General features: G+C 37.5%; 1 protein-coding gene across 1 annotated transcript in view; it reads left to right on the top strand.

Moving 5' to 3' along the window:
• Nucleotides 1-16,309, top strand: part of LOC114054298 (cadherin-2) — a 251,301-nt gene that overhangs the window by 75,004 nt on the left and 159,988 nt on the right. The window lies entirely within an intron of this gene.

The following is a 16,309-nucleotide window of genomic DNA, read 5'->3' as shown; positions in this document are numbered from 1 at the left end:
CAAATGAGAGATATATTTCCCTATAGAATTAGTAAAATGTGTGATTATTCTCTCTTCATGTATCAAGCATGGAGCTTTTAATTCAAAAAAGGAAATAAAATAATGAGGGTGTCGGGTTTTTTGCATTTCCCCTGTCATCTTAAGAAAGGACAACGTATGTCCCTTTGTTTGCTCATGTTACTACAGAGTCTTCTGTCAAAATGATTTTATCCAGAATGATAGTATGTAAATGCCTGTTTAATCATTCAGAGGAAGAAAAGATAACATCCGGTTACCAGTGTTGGCAGTAATACTTTCTTAGCCAGAATAAGAGCAGGACTCATTAAACAGATGACATTAGGGATGTACTTTTTACAACTCCAGAAGTACATAATTTTATAGTTAGAAAGTGAACCTGTAATCCTTATTTTTCAAATTCTAGATTTAAATTTTTTAGTCTTCCATTTGCCTAAATAATAGGGAAAAATGAAAATGATGGGTAGATGCCAGTAATCAGCAAAGCTGCCCAGAAACAGTCTGGGTTCTGTTTCTCTGACTTGAGCATACTGGAATCACCTATGGTGATTTGTTTTTTTCTTTCTGTCTGTAAGGATCAAGGCTATAGATCATTTTTTATAACAGTTTGAACAGAATCCCTTTTGTCTGATGGTTCTAGCTCTTCTGCTTCACGTCAGAGGAGGCAGACTTGGCCAAATAATTCAGCAGTCAGTATTAATTAGGTTCAAGTGAGCCTTCTGGTGAAATAATCCAAGGGGTTCTAGGAGAAAGGAAGGCATTGCTTTTAGTCCTAAAGATTTTTAGTTGTCTATACAGACAATGCCCACCTATTGAGGCATCTCCCAGGAATTCCTTTGTTAGTTGGGTGGTTGTTACTATGGAATTTGTAATGTATTTTACCAGGGTTATAAATCTGGGTTGGTTCCTGGGCTAGCTATGTTTGACTCATAATGTAGCTGCAAAACAATATTAACAGTGATGTGGAATTCCTAATCAGTCTTTATATATTATTTCCCTCCATATACTAGCCTTCTTGCTATAGCTGATAACTGCTCTTTCATTTCTTGACTCCATGCTTTTAAACAGGTTTTCTCTTATTCCTCACCTGGAAATGTGAGGAATCCTCACTTCTGCCTTGTAGATTCTTTAGTTGACTCTCGAGTTCAGCTGAAATGCCACCTACCTCTTAAATGAAGCCTTCCCTGATCCCCTTCCCTTCCCCCAGTTCCTAGTGCCTTCTCCCTGAAATTACCTTGTATTTATTCTGTACACAGTTATGTGTGTATATGTGTTGTCTCCCCAATAGAATTTAATCTCCTTCAAGGCAGGGACTGTTTTGTTTCTATCTTTGTGTTCTTAGTTCCCAGGGTTGGCACTTATTAGGTATTTAATAAATACTTCTTGGTTGATTGGTCGTTAACCTTGTTCCAACGAGAAAACAGAGGAGGGTATATAGAACACCTTCCCAGTCCCCAGTTCTAGGGATAAGAACTCTCCTCCCTCCAAAAAAAATCTTTCTGAGGAGACTGTCCTCATTACTTCTTGCTCAGATTGGTGTGAGGGGAATAAGAAAGATGGAGGTAGGAAGGTTGTGGGACTAGGCCCTGGTGGTTTCCCTTGGATCTGAGCGGATGGAAGGCTGGAAGAAGCAAGAGCTGGAAGGGTTGGAATCCTGCCAAGGTTGCTCCATTAGATCAGGTGATTCTGAACCACAGCCCAAATGAGTTGGGAAGAGACTTCGGGTTGCTGTGACCTACAGCGAATCAGGGTGGTATCCAAGAATCTAAGAGTGGTAGGGATAGATATAATTCTGGGAGCAGAAGTGACAAAAGAAGGCTTCTTTCAGAAAGAAGACTTGCTGTTTCATAAAGTATATTGCTCATTACTAGTGAGATCTTTGGACAAGTCACTTCACTTCTCCTAGGTCTCAGTTTCCTCATCTTTAAACTGAGGGAGTTGAATTAGGAGGCCTCTGATGTCCCTTGTAGGTCTACGGGCTTGTGGTTCTTTTAACTTATGGTACTTAAGAAGGGCGAAGACTAGGTGTGTAGTTGCATATGGTGTTTCTGTCCCTTGCTACTTGCTGTCTAGGACTCTTGCCTGGTTTCAGAAGACCTCCACTGGGCCAGGAACTTGCTTTGTCTAGGGATAATTCTTCTTTTCCTCATGAAACCTAGTTTTAGAATAACTTTGGCAACTCAGCTGCTGTTGTCTCAGACCATTACAGTCTCTAAGGCCAAATGGTTCTTCTTCTCCTGGAACCACATGCTAACCACTTGTGTAGAGCAAATATGGTTCTCTGTAGGTGCCTGACCTTTGTGCAGTTTCCCTCCTTGGGAAATTTTCTCAGTCCTCACTTACCCCTTGACTAGCCTTGATTTGCTCAGTCATCCTCATATGCCAAGACTTGGGCTTCTTTAATGTGGTATTAGTGCTCCTTTGTACTTCATTAAAGAGATATTTTCAATCCCAGAACAAAATCTCAAATGAGTTGTCAAACAAATGTATTTCAAGCATATATATGTTCCATGGGGAGAAACCTTCAATATAGGAACAAAGATCTTATCCTTTCACCTTTATAACTCTGACCCAGATCTTCTTGATCACTCCTTCTACATGTATATATGGACAAAGGTGGGAAGGTGGAAATAGACATTTGTAAATATAGGTTTTTTTTCAAGTAAATTTTTTTTTTATGCAGGACACTGTTATATATCCTAAGAAAATTTGAGAAGAATGTGGAATGAGACTTTGCCTTTGGATGATGTAAATAATTCCTCTGTCTGTTTATCCTCCTTTTGAGTTTAATAGCAACTTCACAGATTAGAATATTTAATTTGGCAATCAGTTTCTTCTAGTTTAATGCAGGCATGATTCCAAAGAACATTCAGCATGCTCGGTCACACTGATAAATTCCCCTAAACCAAAACCTGGATTGAGAGTCTCTTGTCAAAAAGTGTCTGTTAGGATCCTTGTGAAATTCAACAGAACATGTTGAGGGCACAAAAAGAAGAATTCTATAAGAATTCCCCTTAGGGAACAGCCTGGATTGATCAGAGATTTTTGTATATACAAATTAGGGTTAGGGGATCAGTGGTTAATGTTTAATGTGAACAAACTCTGGATCAGGATAAACTTACAAATGGATGACTGGAGCTTATCTGCTTGACTTGGTACATGGACCTCATCTAATCTGGGATGAGGAGGAAATTGTTTTGTTTTTGTTGGCATCCAACCTTAGCCACCATTCCAAGTCTAACCATGATTCCACGCCAGCTAATTGGGTTGGATGTACGTGTACACATCCATCTATGTGATTGGATGCAAGGCTCCAGATCTGGAGTGATTTGATTATGAGCATAACAAGTGTCTAGACTTCCTTCTAAGACCTAAGCTTGGAGCTCATTCCTGGTTCTTCTACATCACTAAGACCCTTTCCCTTCATGACCTAATGGAAGAATCACAGAGAAGCTTATTTTTAGAGTAAAGGTATTTTAGGGATCGCTGAATTAGTGGCCTCCCACTTAACCCCATGATTTTTCACATTAAAGATCCATATAAAGATTATTGAGACCCTGAACCTACTTGTATTTGTGGGTTTTTGGTTTTTTTGGTGAGGCAGTTGGGATTAAGTGACTTGCCCAGGGTTACACAGCTAGTAAGTGTCAAGTGTTTGGTCTGAGGCCGGATTTGAACTCAGGTCCTCTTGACTTAAGGGCTGGTGCTCTATCCACTGCACCACCTAGCTGCCCCCTTATATTTGTGTTAAGTGACTTGCCATGACCTAGTAAGTGAGAGAACAGGGATTAGAATCTAGGTTTCCATGTCTTGTGAATATTTAAGCTTTGTTTCTTCTTGTCTTGCTTTACCCTGTGCCCTGATTCCCCAAAACTTGCTCAATGCTTGGACTCTACTTCTGGACTGACTCTGGGCTCTTTCAGCTGATCCTTCCCCTTCCCCTTTATCTTGCCAGAATCTAGGTCTCCCTCACTTCCCTGCCTAGTATTTGCTACTTTCCAACTCTCCTTTATATGTCATCTTCCTCCATTGGAATGTATACTCCTTGGGGGAATATCTTGTTTATTTTGTTTCTCCAGCCTGGCACATAACAAGTACTTAATAAATACTATATTTACCTGTCTGCTATTTATTTCAATCCTAATCTTTATCTGTTAGTTTCCCAAATGATAAGTAAGCAAAAAATTTAAATGAGTAGGCATTGTCAGTACATGAAATTTGTATGAATGTCAGAATAAATGTAGAGAATGAGTTTAACTCTCTCCATATGGCTCCTCTTGAAACAAAAAGAAAATTTGACTACATGTGTTGCATCCAATTCATTTCCCAACTTAGCTCCATGAAAGATGGATGACTATGAGAGTAGTAATTAACAGAAAACCTAGTTCTGAATATTTGGGACTGATATTGGCTACAACTTTTCAGTGCCTTTAAAGCACATTTAAATGTATCTGACCATACTATACTATGTTTTTTACTGTTGCACATTGCAAAGTTACTTGGTTTCATTCAAGGCAATTTCTAGAGAAGTTTTCTCATTAGACCTGTGGTGTCTGGGATTGATGATCTAGATAAAGACAGTATTATGTGAATGGTTAAATTGAGTAGGCCCTAAATTTTGCTTATTCACATAGGAACCAGTTAAGTGTGTCCTCCTTGACTGTATTAAAATTAAGAGGCTTTCAGGAATTATATATTAATGCTGTTGGTCCTGCTTCAGTTCAGCCAAGTTTTAGTCGTGGCCTCAATGTTCTTAAATTGTGATAATCACCTTATAAATTTGTATTATATATAAGTTATTATTTATTATTATATATATTTATGTCTTTTGCAGAATTACCCTCCATTTAGGTCACTTATTGCCCATCAGATAATGACGGAAGAGGCTAACTGTGGAATTCCTCGACTTGGTGGTGTGGAGGAGGACAAATGCTTCTTTAGATAACCTCTTCTTCCAGCTCATTAATTTATCCAAATCTCAACCCTATCTTTTAAAAAATTTACGTTAGACTTGAGAGGAGGAAGGGTGCCTAATGAAACGCATAAATTCAGCTCGCATCTCTAGATGTTGCCCAAGGAATATAAATAGTTCAGCTCAACCATGGAGGCTTTTGCCAGTTGAGCCTAGATTTTTGAAGGCAGAATGAGGAACTTGGCTTCTTAGTAATGGCCACTGAAAATCTAAAGAGAAGCATATGAAATAAAGTTTGTAATTATGTCATTGAAATTTTCATATAGTGACTGGGCTTGCACAAATTGTGCTTTGAGACTAGATGTTTAGGACAAACTTGATTTTCTGAAATTCTCTGTTTGGCTATTGCAGCAATTGAGTGTTAAAATGGACGCCAAACATGTCTTGTAGCAGCTGTGTGATTAAAAACTGAGCACCAGTCTATGGAATGCGTGCAGATTGGCCCAGTCCCAAGTGTGTGTGATTGCATTTCATCTGTTTGCTATCTCAACAGATGGACCTGTTTAGTTGGATATTTGCCGGTTGTCCTTCAGCAATGACTGGAAATGTCAGTGACTGAAATCCCATCGACTAGAAGGAGTTAATGTTTGATGAACCCCATTATTAACTTTCCTAAAAGCATTTTTTTAGGTATTCAAAAATAAAACAACCAACTGAGTTTTCAGCACTTTTTTAGTCCCTGGGATGTTGCTTCAAAAGCTTGAACTGAAAGAAAATGAGGCCATTTATCTTTTTAGGGTTTGTCATGCCCTCTGAACACCTATGTGTTAATCTCATAAGCATGGGTAGTTTTCAACTTCTTGAAACCAACAGGCTTTCACATGAAGGGGTTGGGGGGAAGGGGAAGGAGGAATGGAAAGGTTCCTGCTTTCTCTGTCTACCAAGTTTTATTATGGAAACAGTTTGCTGGATAACTGGGTTTAATTTGTAACAGAGGAGAAAATTTGTATTGTAAACAAGAAGCTCTTTGAATATAAATCTTGTCAGTAGCTTCAGGAAGGAAGCCTTGTTTTTTATGTCCTGGAGTGGGAGGGTGTTTCTTTTGCTAGACTACAAAGTGTGAGTGGCTAGAAGGTGTTAATTAGTAGTCTTCACCTGATTCCTTTTTGCTAGCTGCCTAATTAAAATGCATTATAAAAACTTTCACTCTTTCTTGTAAAAGGAAAAAAAAAATACTTGTTTTGTCATCAGTAGAATTTCTAACACTTCCTTCTGGGTTCCCTAACCTAACCTTCCCTAAAGATACATAAAGATTTTGTGCTTACCTCCCTCCTCCTGCCTCCTACCCAGGCCAAAGACTACAACTATAATGAACTACTCTTAAATGCTGAGGGAGAGGGAGGATGGCTTCTTAAATATCAATTCATACAGCCAGCCATATTTAGTAATATTAGATCTGCTCTAATCAACTGTTCAGTTCTTTTGGTATTTTCTAAAATGATAATTTCTGTTATTTAGCCCTCCCTCCTTTCAGAAGCCCTCAGATGATAGGGTTAAGACTGGTGAATTTTATGTATTGTAATAGATCCCTGGGTTATCTATTTTTGTCATGTATTATAACTTAGAAGAGTGTGATAGTAAATGTTTAACAACCAGCTCTCAGTTTACCGTTTGATCTCCATTATTATCATTTACTCTACTTTTCTTACATCTAGACAATCGATGAAACAATAAATCAGGGCTCATATTGTAGCCTTTGCTGATTTTTGAGCCAGTGATGGCTCCAGTGAATCCTTGAATTATTCCCTGTTTTTGTACTCAAATCTTCACACCAAAAATTAAGTTTTCATTTTTTTTAATTGAGTCTTCAAGTAGTTATCTGTTTTGGCTTACCTTTACGATAAACTTCTTGATAATTGGATGGCTAGAATATATATGAGAAAAGACCATCAAAAAATATTTAACATTTTTAAAAAAAGAGAGCTTCTGTAGGTATATTTTTTTTAGATGATAGAACTTTGATTAACATCTAAGCTAGCAGATCTCCTTGGTTTTTTTTTTCCGCTGAAAAAGTTACTCTAACTTTTCCAGTTATCTGAAAATGTAGGTACTTTCCTATTTTCTATTTGTCTCCTACTCACAAAATACTTGAGAGATAATTGGTAAGGAATCTATATGCATTCTTTTTTACAATGGATTCCACTTTACCAATTTTATGCAATTTAGCTAATTCTAACTTTTTCTGCCTCAACCCCTTTGTAATGTCCATTAAATAATTGTGTAAATTAAAGTCATTCTTTATATTATGTAAATAGTAATTGAAGATGGAACCAATTTTGTAGGGTCATTAAAGAGTAGATTTTGGTTTATTTTACAGTGTAACATTTAGTAAGTTATCTTTAGGAGACCATTGCTTTTGCAAGACACAAGCCAATGCCTGGTAAAATGGAAACTTTATGTGATCTTAGGGGTGGAGGATCAAGTTCAGGGAATTGACATCATACTTACATTCCGAGTCTTTTGACATATTAAGATCTTTGTAATATCTTGAGTCTTACTGACTATAGATTCAGTAATATGAACAATACTCAAGTCTTTGTAGATTTTTTTTTCTTGGCCTCAGGAAAAAAAAATGGAGATCATCAATTGGAATAAAACAAAACAGGAACTGTTATGCTAACACTTTGCTGTTCCATGGCTGATAATGAGGACCGAATGCTGGCAGGAAATTGAAATTTTCAAGAATCTCACATTGAATTTCCTAGAGTAGGAAATTTGTGAATAAACCTGGTAGTGGAACAATGATGTGCCAACATTTTTAAGGGGAATTGATGTTTGTCTTTCCCTTGCTCATATTTTTTTCATATCATAATAAGACCTTGATTAGCTAGAACTTAGGAAATGGTTTATTCTGCTTATTTATGTTAAATTAGATTTAGCCAAGAAACTCCATTGCCTTTCAAAATATATTATGGAAGATGTATGTGAAGTGTATCTGTATACATTTTTGCCCATAGTAAATACAGTACAGTGATATAATTACATCCTTCTTTGATTTTGCTTCATACAAATTACTTTCAGGGTTGTTATTCAGAGCGTAGATTTTTGTTTTATAGTATGTTAAGTTTCCATGGTATAGATTGGGTTAGACTGAGTGTTTGTTTACATGAAGGCATGCCATAGGAATTGCAGTCTGTGTTAATAGAATCCTTGATGTAGACTTTCTGTTTGCGTTTCTCCATAAAAGTTGAATGTATAAAAGCATCATCTTTATTTAAACATGATTGAGGGTTCTGATTAGCTGGGTTCTAATCACTTGCTGCTTTTCTGTATTCAATTTAAAAATTAATTATTCTGAAAATGTCAAAAAGGTGTATTTGGTTTTGAGGAATTGTACAAAGCTTTCAGAAAATCTTTCTTAATTTTTTTCTTCATTTAGATTTATCCTGATTGGCATGCGGTCCCTATGTTGTATTCTGAAATATCTGAAATCATAACATCTTGATAGAGAGTGCTCTATTTTTGAATTATTTTAAATAGTAACTTTAAAATTTGCATTAATTGAAAGATACCTTGTCATAACATTTGCTTTGTGTCATGAAAGGTTATCTATATTTGGAAGTAACATTTTGGTAAAAGCAAGATTATGGAATATTTATGAACTTTCTCTCTCATAGAATCACAGAAATTGAGACCTGAAAGGCACCTCAGAGATTGTGTAGTCCAACTCCTTGTTTTTGCAGATGAGACGATTATGCTTCACAGAGGTTGTACCACAAGGTCACCCAAGGAGTTAATGATGGGGAACCCGAGTTTTTAGATTCCCAATCCAGTGCTTTCCCCCTGAACTTAGTTGTACTAAATCCTTTTGAAATGAAGTAGACCAAAGAAAATTCACTCTTTTCAGGGCATATTCTGATATGTGTAAAACTCATTTTGATTTTCTTAGAAAGCAGCAGAAAAATTGCTTTTAAAAGTGTTCTTTTAAAAAAAATCCTATTTAGAAGGATAGTAAATTTTATTGACTAACGCAGTGTGGCAAATACATTTTTATACCTGAAAGTAGCATTCTTTGATAAATATGTTTTCCCTGCTAAAAGTGTAGTCATACCTTGGTTATTTAGGAGATGATTGTGGATTTTCCAGCTACGTGCTGCTTAGCCTTTTTGACCTTGTAGCTTTTTTTGTAACTATTTGGTAACATCACTTCCATAAAATCGTGGGGACAAGATGTGCTGTTAGTTTTATTTGACAAGTTGGTAGCTTTTTCATTGTAGGGTCGGGGGAGAAATCAAATTTTATCTCCAATAGCAGAAATAAATACATTTTAAAGTTATTATCATTTCATGAAATCATAGGGAACATGGATTCAGAGCTGGGAAGGGGCCTTAGAGGTCATGGAGAAATGGTGATTGGAATTGTCAGAGGGTGCAGTGGGGTTACTAAAGATGAAGATTTATAAAAGAACACTAGATGTGATATTTAAGAGATCATTGATAACTTTGGAGAGAGTAGTTTCTGATGAATGATGAGGTTACAAGCCAAATTGTTGTAGGAGGAAAGGAAATGTAGACTGTTTTCTCAAGTAGTATAGCTGAAGAGGGGAGGTAAGATAGCTATCGAGGGTGGTAAGATCAAGTAAGGGTTTAGAATAGGTGAGACAGAGTCGTGTTTGTAGGCAGCAGGAAAGGAACCTAGTAGATTGAAGATAAGAGAATAAGGGGGAGGATGGTGCCACATTCTCCTGAAGAATATGAGAGGAGATTCTCGGATGCATGTAGGGGGTATATCCAGACAAGGAGAAGGACCACAAAAAGTGTTGCTATGAATATTTTGATATATATGGGAACTTCCACCTTCTTGGCATATATGTCTAGTAGTGGAAACTCTGAACCAAATGATATAGACATTTTAGGAGTTGTTTTGATGCCTCTTTCACTTATTATTAGAGATTTGGAGTAATGTTTTATGTGGTTATAATTCTTTTGAGAATGTTCATCTCTTATGATCATTTATCCACTGGGGCATGACTCTTGGTCTTATATGTTGTTAATTCTCTGTATATTTTGTATAGTAGAGATATTTGATATAAAAGCTTTTCCCTAATTGGCATTTTCATTATTTATCCTGGCTGTTTTGATTTTGTTATTATAAAACCTTGTCAATTTTAATCAAAATTATCTTTTTTTTCCAACTATCCTCTCTATCTCTTCTTTGGTTATGACAGATACTTCTACTTGGGTATCTTTTTGATGATTCCAAGTGGTCTGCTGCTATAAAAATACCTTTTTTGCCCCAGTATTCTCTCAGTGATGCTATATGGCTGAGAATCATGGAATAACACCCTCTTAGAGGAATCGGTTGTAGTACAATGGAAAGTCATATGGCATTTTAAGTCTCCTGTAGCTTATAATTAAATAAAAATGGTGGAATAGACATCATAGGTGTAATAGGACAGGCAAGTAGGCTCCTTTTGCAGTGAGAGGGATTGTTGTTGCTCATTTGTTTCACTTGTGTCTGACTCTTCGTGACCCCATTTGGAATTTTCTTACAAAGATACTGGAGTGATTTGCCATTTCCTTCTCCCGCTCATTTTACAGTCACTTGCCCAGGGTAACAGCTAGTATGTTTCTGAGGCCAGATTTGAACCTAGGAAGGTGAGTCTTCCTGACGCTAGGCCTGGAGCTCTATCCCAATGCAGCACTTAGTTGCCCTAGTGAGATGGATACAGATGCTGAAGCTCCAGGGCTTCACTGTTATCTATGAAATAGGAAAATAATAAGAGGAAGTCCTTTAGCATATTGGACAAACATTATGGAGATTTTTAAGGAAATACATAGTCAAGAATCATGCTGATGCAAAATTATCAGCTTTGTAGTGTTTCTTTGTAAAGAAAAAAAACTCTTCTATTGGAAAATCCATAAATCTAAGAGGCAGGATATATAATGGAAAGAATACTGTAGTGGGCATCAGGAAACCTCTATTTAAGTCTTAGATTTATTACTCTATAGTTTCGCTGCCTTGAGCAAATTATTTGACCTCTGGACTGCAATTTCTGAATCTGTAACACGAGGTTAAAATAGAGAGGGTCTCTAAACACCCTTCCTTCTCCAAAATTCTATAACCTTAATGGCTTAACATTGCTTTAGGAACCACCTAGCATTATCTCACTGAAACATCAAAAACACTTTAGAAGCTATTTGTTGATGATAGTAATTTACAGGCAATCTTGGGATAATTAACTTTTAGTATATAGGAGGGGGAGAAAGAGAGAGGGAGGAATATTTCTGAGTCTATACTTTTCAGAGAGGCACTGAATCTTTGTTTAAATTTTGAAAATAGTTTCAATTACAATGTTAAGATTTCCTAGGCATTGTGTCCCTTTTACCAACAATTTATTTTTATGAATCATATTTCTCCCAATCTCCATTTATATTTCTCAGATAAGGATACTTTACATACTCACTATCCTTTGTCTCCATCTCCATTAGCCCATGAAAAACAACAAACTGCACTCAGAACTCTAACCACTGTGAAAATAAATTTGAGTCTAAGGTGGTGGAATATAGGCAGTATAGTACCTAATTTGCATTAAGCACCTTATCTATTGACTCCAAAATCAAAGAAAATTAAAAATGATTTGCATATTCATTTGATAGAAATATGTACTCAGCTTTTGCTTCTTCCCAGGCAATGCCATTTGTTGGTGGTGAGTCTTTTCAGTTGTACCTGGTTTTTTGTGACCCCATTTGGTGTTTTTGTGGCAAAGATGCTGGAGTGATTTGCCATTTCGTTCTCCAGTTCATTTTACAGATGAGGAATCTAAGGCAAACAGGGTTAAGTGACTTGCCCAGGGTCACACAGTTAGTAAGTGTGTGAGGCCAGAGTTGAACTCAGGTTTTCCTTACTCCAGACCCATAGATCTAGGTACTGTACTACTTTGCTTTGGTCTGAAAACTTACTTTTGGACTCAAAATTGGTTAACTTAACTTTGTAGCAGTGTATATGTGAGAGATGTCTGCATTGGTGAGACTTGTTACAAAAACTGGGAGCAGTGAGATTGTTTGATAATGGAGGAACTGGTACTTGATAATTCACCTTCCACTTCTCCCAATTAATAAAGAAGGGAAAAAAAGGTAACTTATAGTGATGATTCATTATTACTTACATTGCTTTCTGTTTTAGTCCTTGAATGCTTTAAGCAATTTAGAATTATCCTATATTGTTAAACTTCAATTTTTCCATTTAGTAAAATAGAAGTAATAATACTATACTGAAATTAAACTTGTAAGAGACTGCTTATAATGAGGACAATAGTCTTGTTCACAAAGTGAAGCTCCTTCTGCTCTCAGTTTTTTGAGAACACCTTTTCCCCTGGAAACAACACAAGATTGGAACCATATTATGGTTCAGTTCTAAGATGTGTCTTTACCCCCAGGATGGCAAGTCAGTGACTGTAATTTCTCAAAAGTCTTTTCTAAGATGATATGGGAAATGTGAGGACTATTATGTTACTACAAGCAGATGTGGGTATTCCCCCACCCCTTGTCCCATTCACCACCACCTCTGACCTCCTGTTGTCTTCTCAGTGATCTGTGAACGTGTGATCTTGTCAAGTGTGGTGACTGTTGGCTAGTGCTGGCAGTAAGTGAGGAGCTGATGCAGGATGTTGGGGGAAAGATGCCAGGACTCGAGTGATTTTCATTTTGATGAAGTACTCTAATTACAAGTTCTTTGCCTTGATAAAGCACTGCTTATCCTTATACAGTTCAAAAGCGTCTTAAGAAGACAACTTGTTAACTGGGTGGAAAAAAGGCAGATTGTCATAGATAGTTGTTAGCTTTGGGTTATGCAGTTCCCTCTTGCAGGTCCTTCTCCTTGCCTAGATCAACCCTCCTACGTGCACCCTTGAATCCTATCTCTTCCTGTCTTCTTCAGCAGATTGTCTCCACCGTCATCCCCCTTACTGTCTTATCTTCAATCTGCTAGAAAAATTTGCTCTTGAACATTATCCTTTTACTTCCTTTTCTGCTTTTCCCAATTGGTTAAGAACTGCCGTTTCTGGCATACATAACATTTTATTTTAAATTAAACTATACATTTGAAATGAATGAATGAGATTGATAAGATAGTATCCAAAATTGTTATGAAATATTTGTTGATGTGATAGGTATGGTTGTAGTTAAGTCAAGAGATTTTTTTAAGGAGAAATAAACTTCAGTAAGTCGTTTAAAATGAATATGTATGCAAGTAACATCACAACTTTGAAAAAGATAAATTTATTTCTGTTATACTATACTATATGGATATGAAATCCATTTTTAGGGCAGAGGGTCATTTGAAACCAAATGAATATCACAGAAAGCAATGGATAAGCTCATTGTGGGTGTGAACAAGGCTACTACATATAATCGGCAAACAATTGAACAAGTTAGGAGCATCCTCAAGAAATTGTAGGATAGGAAGAAAAGATGGGCTGGTCGCATTGCAAGGGTGAGGGATAATGGGTAGACAGTAATATTGTTTCATCGCTACCCTCAAAATGTCAAGAGAAAAATGAGCAAGGCTCCCAGTGCATTGGGTGGACTGCTGTGGCAAATTCCAGGAAAGCTATGAAGAGTCACACAAGATGTATGTGAAAACAGATTGCTTTCCACATCTTTAGAAGGAATACCCGAATAGATGAGAACAAAGATCCATTTGAGTATTTTACTATCAGGTCAACAGTGAGCATTTATTAAACACCTACTATATGTCTAGCACTGCTTAGTGCTAGGAGTACTATATCAAAGAATAGCAAAAATAATTCCTGCTCTCAAAGAATTCACAATCTAATGGTGAAGACAGCCTGCTAACAACTATGAACAAACAAGATCTATCTATGTATCTATCCATCTATCCATCTATATGAGATAAATTAAACATACTCTAAGAGATAAGGCATTAGCATTAAGGGGAAAGGCCTGCTGCAGAACAAGGGACTTTAGCTGACACTTGAAGGAATCCAGGAAAGCTAGGGGGCAGAATCAAGGAGGGAGAGCCTCCATTCCAGGCATGGAGGACAGCTGGTGAAAATGGTCTGCCTCAGGAGACAAGTGTTTTGTGTGAGGAATGGCAGGGAGACCAGTGTCAAGAGACTGTAGAATGGGAGGGGAGTAAAGTATGAGAAGTTTGGAAAGATAGGAAAGGCCCAGGAAGGGCTTTCAAGTCAAACAGAAATTTTTAGATTTGATGTTGGAGGCCAAAGGGAGCCAGTGAAGTTTATTGAGTGGAGGTGGTAGTGACATGATCAGACTCATGCTTAGGAAGATCAGTTTGAGTGGAGGATGGATTGGAGTGGGTAGAGACTTAAGACAGGGGATCCGTTAGAGACTGTAGCAATAGCTAGGTATGAGGTGATAAGTGTCAGAGTAAAGAAGACGACATGTATGAGAGATAATAAAAATGTAAAAACCCCAGGATTCGTCAACAGATTGGATATGGTGAGTGAGAGTTGGGAGTAGAGGATGACATCTAGATTGGGAACCAAGGTGACTGATAGGATAGTGGTGTCATAGAGAAAGCTAGTTAGTTATAGAGCCAGGGATAATCCTCATTTAATTATCTGTTTTGATAAAACAAAGCCTATTTCTTTTAGGGTTATTTATTATAAGTAACATAGTAAGGGATTTAATTTTCTTTTGTAGTGATTGGACCAGCCATTGAGAATCCAGTTCTCAGAGCATGCAAAATATGCTCTCTACTGCATATCCCTGTGAATGCTTGTTATTTGGCTTCTAGAAATGGTAGATGGAAAGGCTCCTCCCCTTCTCAGCTTCATAACATGGGAAGTTACCTTCTGTTTCCTGTGGGCTCACTATGAGGATGTGAAGATGAAAAGCCTTTTAATTAGCTACTGAGCTGTAATGGAGTTTGAATAAAAGTGTTTATATGGATGAACTTTCTTGCTCTCCCCAGTGGCTTTCAAGTGAGGAAGATAGTGTGGGCTTCTGGGTGGCAGGAAAAGTAATACCTGTGTCACCTGCTATGCCTTATCTCCTCACCTGGGCACCGTGTGGCTCGGTACCTATGGCACTTCTATCTCTATTGTGAATGAGTATCAGAGAGGGAATGGGCTAGGATACCATCTTGTGAGCTTTGAAAGTTTGGGGGATCCATCTCACACCCCCTCAGCAACAGGAGCTAGCACATGTTAAGTAGCCAGGCCTACTGAGGTACCAAGCCTTGAGGAGCAACCTTCCTGATCTAGCCCAGAAGTGAATTGATTAGGTGGCTAAGATCCAGTTTCTGGCTAGAAAAAGATCAGTTTGTTCAGAGATGAACTTGGTGTGGTGAGAGACGTTTGGTAGCAACCACTTTAGGTTTGAGCTTAGCTTGACTACCAGCAATAGTGGTCGAGGAATGTTGCTTGCTTCTTTGGAGAGGTTACCATGCTTTGGTTCTTGCTGTACCTTTTCTGTAAATATCCCTTGGTAAAAGCTGATTGATGTTATTTGGTTAAATGATATTTGGAAGATGTTAGTTAATTGTTGCTTCATATTGGGGCTCACTGCATGAGAGCTCAAGAGCGGTAGTGTTAAAATACTCCCAAACCCTCAGGGTTACCCCCAAAACCCTAAAGGGGGAGGTAGCCAACTTGTCAATTCAAGTAGGAGCTAAGAAAATGAGCTCAGAGCCTACATGCTACATTTCCTAAAAAAAGGAGCATTCCTCTTTTTACTGAATGTAATGCCATACACAAACCAGGCACATTTCTTCCCCCAATATAATTATTTGAATATAAAACACAAAATGAAGGTAAGTTGTCCCTTCTCTCTCTACATCAAAAACAAGACCCTTTCTCTCTTTCCTTCTCTTCTCTGATGCCTTTTTCCCCCCATTACCATTTGTTCTCATCAGCACCACTTGGTCATGTTTCTCATGCTCTCACTGCCCTCTTCTTCTGTTCTGGTGGTTCTTAGTGTTTATGGATGGCCCCTTTCCCCTCCCCATCTCATTTTGTTTTTCTTTTGTGTTCCTATAAAACTTCTTTCAAATGGTTTCCCTGCAGTCACCCTTATTTTCACTTACTACAGCTGCTTTCAGGAGTTAGCATTATATAAAATAAAAGCACAGTAAAACCCTACAATGGATAACCACTTTGTGAGCATGAATGAACATGAACACAACAATATTGTATAATATCTGTATTTGGATAGTGCTCTGTATTTTATAAATAATTAGAACCTACCTTGCCAAATTTGATAGTTTCGGTCTACCAAGCTTTGATGTTTTTTCCTCTTAAGTTACTTAAGTACATAGACCTGTACTGTTTTATCTCAACACACACACACACACACACACACACACACACACACACACACACACACACACACACACACA

Source organism: Vombatus ursinus, unplaced genomic scaffold (assembly GCF_900497805.2).
Source record: "Vombatus ursinus unplaced genomic scaffold, bare-nosed wombat genome assembly UNPS02014812.1, whole genome shotgun sequence".
Lineage (NCBI taxonomy): Eukaryota > Metazoa > Chordata > Mammalia > Diprotodontia > Vombatidae > Vombatus > Vombatus ursinus.
Note: the sequence above shows the minus strand (reverse complement) of the source record. Positions and strands in the feature narration are given on the sequence as shown.